This window comes from Spinacia oleracea, chromosome 2 (genome assembly GCF_020520425.1).
Source record: "Spinacia oleracea cultivar Varoflay chromosome 2, BTI_SOV_V1, whole genome shotgun sequence".
In the NCBI taxonomy this organism is placed as follows: domain Eukaryota; kingdom Viridiplantae; phylum Streptophyta; class Magnoliopsida; order Caryophyllales; family Amaranthaceae; genus Spinacia; species Spinacia oleracea.
The window spans coordinates 52,430,811-52,434,919 of record NC_079488.1 but is presented as its reverse complement, the minus strand read 5'-3'; the positions used below and the strand labels follow the sequence as shown (position 1 = coordinate 52,434,919).

The 4,109-nt window shown below is 33.0% G+C and overlaps 1 long non-coding RNA gene across 2 annotated transcripts; it reads left to right on the top strand.

Annotated features, from left to right (window-relative positions):
• Positions 1–425: 425 nt before the first annotated feature.
• On the top strand, positions 426–3,084 carry LOC130466928 (uncharacterized). 2 transcript variants are annotated; one of them, XR_008927086.1, is made up of 5 exons: positions 426–555; positions 666–711; positions 834–931; positions 1,443–1,506; positions 2,463–3,084. It is a non-coding gene; the product is annotated as an uncharacterized lncRNA (long non-coding RNA). The 2 variants fall into 2 exon arrangements; XR_008927087.1 differs by having other exon boundaries at positions 666–931.
• Positions 3,085–4,109: the final 1,025 nt, after the last annotated feature.

The window sequence follows — 4,109 nt, the reverse complement described above, 5'->3', positions numbered from 1 at the left end:
TGTTATTTATTGAACTATCAACCATGTAATCCCCCGTAATTTTATACATTTCATTTATATATTTTACCGTATATTTAATATATTTAAATAAGAATTTATGAATTTTGGAAATAAATATATAATTAACATATATTTATTTATTACATATTAATATTTTCAACGATTTACGAAATCGAAAATGATTTTAGAATTTTAAGTAGAAAAGAATTTGAATTACGAAAATTGATTGAATTTAGAAAACGATCCTATTCAGTTTTGGATTCGAATCATAAAAGCTAAATCCTAATTCTAGCCCACTTGGGAAAGCCCAATATTAAAACCCAAAACTCAAACCCTCCCTTTACTCTAATTCACGTAAAACAAAAATAAAAAAATAAACAAAGCCAAAACCCCATTTGAACTTCACGTGAAAACGCAAAAGAGAAAAAAAAAAGAAGCAAAACCTATCTCTCATTCAAACTCACGTAAACTAGCAAACCCTCAAACCTTGGTACTCTCTGCCCAGCCGCCAGCCACCATACACCCGCCGGACCTCCACCGTCCTCGTCACAGCCGGTAAGCTCTTCTCCGTCGTCCTTCCTTTTCTCTTTCGTTCCCCTTTTCTTTTCGTTCTTCTTTCTTCGTTTTCACCCCTCCTCACGTGATTATGCTTGAACCTCGCACAGCCCCAGCCGCCGACCACCTACCGCCGCCGCGACCGCCAGCTGCACGGTAACCTTCTTCTTCTCCTTCGTTCTTCTTCCTTTCTCTTTCGTTCGTTTCTTGCAGCTTCGCTACCCTTCTCACGATCTTTTTCGCTCTTGCTCTCCTCGCTCGTTTTGGTTTTTGCGCAGCAGCAACCGAGTCGCGCCACCCTCTCCTTGCTGTCGCCGAGCAGTGCTGCCGCCTCCGGCCGCGCCTCACCGCCTGCCACCGTCGTCCTCTCTCGTCGGTTAACTCTTAAAACCCAAAGCTAATCTTTTTATATCATATGTATTAATTTAAATATTGTTGGAGTGAATTAAAATTATGATTTTTAAGATTTATTTACTTATTTCAGATTTTAATATTTTATGATTAAATTATTAATTTTCAGATTTCATACATTGATTGAAACGAGAATTTAAATTAGTTAAAGCGGGAATTCTAAGTTTTTAATGATGTTGGATCATGGTAGAATGATTTGGAATGATTAAAACTATTATTTTTATATTCTAAGCGTGGTAATTTGGTGTTGGGGAAGTTTTTAAACAAATTTATATGCTTGAAATTTAAAGTACGATGTTTGCAAAGAATTTTCAACGAATTTCAATCACTAATTCAATAATTATGATGCTAAGAAATCAAATACTCAAGTTTTGATATTGGGGAAAGTTCTAAATATGTTTAGGATGTATTTAGAATGCTTTGTTATTGTTGTGAATGTTTAGAAGTTGATTGTGAATCCTTGTTGGTTGTTTTAGGCGGAGAATTCTCCTTAGGCGACTTTTGAATTATTAAAGTGGTCTTGCAGTTTGTTTACACAAGGTACGTACATACCTGTGTGCTTGGAATGTGTGCTAATTGTTGAAACCATGTTGAATTATTGATGAACTTGGTTATGTTGATGTTGTTGATGAACTTAGTCAGGTTGAAATTGCATGTTTGATACTGTTGGATGAACATATTAAACCTTTATTGCATTTTGAGGATTATAACATGTTAGTATGGAAGATTGATGCAAACATGTTTGATTGGGAACACTAGATTATTTAGTATATAATTCAGATCAGTTAATTGTTGTTCCCTTTTTAGCTTTTCACTACTTTATGAGGGCGGAGGACCTTATTTAGTAAGTTGAAACCTTATACCCATATTCAGGGGTTGATCAGTATTAAAGAAAAGATTGGAGTTAATTGGAATGAGTCTTGTTTGATGCCTTTGTGGTCACTTACTCAATTCCAAGATAAAAACAGTTATAAATAAATGTGAGTTGCATGCCTTATGTGATTGTTGAGTCATAACAGGGTGTCAATTTGTAAATCATGTAAAGTGAAACTGAGTAGCAATAGCTTTAGACTGTGCACGTCTAAAGTGACGGACAAACAGGAGTTGGGGTTCATGGTGGTAGCCCATGGCCTTTCATTCGGACCGGATTGATCACCTCGTCCTATTTTCAGTCAAACGTTCCTCGATATCGCAGGTCACTGAGGTTACGGAGTCGCGCCCGTACCTCGCTTAGCTAGAAAACTCGGTCCATTGCCTATTTCAATTAAAATAATATTATTGTTATAAAAGTCTAGTCCAGTCTAGCCTAGTCTAGTTAAGTATGGTCGTCAGATTATCATGCTTTGTCTGCCCTTAATTATGTTTAATAGTATCATGTTAGGATTATTATTGTTTTAGTATGTAGTACTCAGCTTTGCTGATTACGTGCTTTGTTTGTGTGTGTTGATCATGGCTATGCCTTATTGATCCTGTGATGACCCAACTTTGGTGAGCAGTCTCTAAGGATCAATAAGCGTTGCCCATCTACAGGTTTGAAGATGATGCATCATTGGGATCGGGATTAGAGAGCTTGTAGTTATATTTGTTTTATTAAGTGATTTGGGTTGTTAACTTATATTTGAAAGTTGTCGTACTATTCGTATTTCCTTATTTCCGTTAATTGGTTTTGGACTTAGTATGTAATCGATTATTTATGAACCTAAAAGTTAGTTTTATGTTTTCCGCTGCAAAATTCTGAATAAGCCGTACGTTTTCACACGGGCGATAATGCCTTAATAATTCTCTATAGTTATATTTATAAAAGGGTTGTTTTAGAAAAAGGGAATTGTCGGGGTGTTACAAAGTGGTATCTAGAAGCTAAGGTTTTACTTAACAATTTTTTAGGCGCCTAACTATCTAGTTATTTAAAATAAACTTCTTAAAAATCGAGCTTCTACGTATTATAGTGTTCAAAAATTGGTACTTTTTTTTCGGGGGCCGATTTCCTTTTATCTTGTTTGAAAGTATATAATATTTCTTATTTAAGTTCAGAATTAACTTATTTATTCGAAACTTTTCGTTTATGTGAATTAAGTACGTTTTTCGTTATTTTCGAAATTAAATTAAATATATTCGGAAAAAAAAAAAAAAAATCTTATCCCTTAAGTATATTTATTCGTTTAATATTTATTCGTTTAATAAAAAAAAATTCTTATTAATTATTCGTTTGAAAATAAAAATAATAATAAAATTTCTTTATTTTATTTATTCGTTTAATAAACTTTTTCTTACTAATCGTTCTTGTTTTATTCTTTAAATTCTTCAATGTTTGACCTATTATGATTTATTATGAGAGATGGGTAATATAGGAAAGGGCATATAGGATAGAATTATATGTGCATTAGTAGTTAATTGCTAGCATAAGAAGTTAATTGCTATGTGCATATGTTAAATGTTTAAGTGTTGCATGTAAATGTGCATAAAAATTGTTTGATTACACCAAACTTATTGTTTTATTGAATTCTGATTATGCTTTGGTTGGGAAATCGTTAGTAAGATCTTAAGTTGTTTGTTTCATGAATAAAACGCTTCTTTCCAAGTACACCAACATAGGATCCTTTGAGAAGATCGACGAATACTGAGGATCTAGATTTCACTTCACAAATTTCCAAAGAAAGAACAGATAGACAAGATGCCTTAAACATTTGAAGTTGTAATAGTTAGTTTGTTCTTAAATGTTTTGGAGAATAAGTAGCAAAGCTACAACAGTTTAAAGTTAAAGCAATAAGAGTTTGAGTTATTCTTTATTCTTTTCAAGGATGTATTAAACCTTTATAGAATTAGCAATAAAAGTTAAGGCATTCGTTTCCAATGTGAGAATTCTATAATTCGCCAACAATAGTTTATGTTTATGCCATAGAACTTTTAATTTTATTTTGAGGACATGTGTGTTGTGGATATTTAGGATTGTTATTAACATTCTTTTGAGGAATAGAGTTAGATCATTGATTATCCAAAGGATCAAGAGTTTATTTTGGGCACGCAAAGAGAATGTTTTCTTCTTTTATTCTGCCTTATTATTCGTGATGATTGAATTTGTTCCTTGTTTCTCAGTTGAATGTCATGTATGCGAATATCATTCATAAATGATTGTTTATGTATGT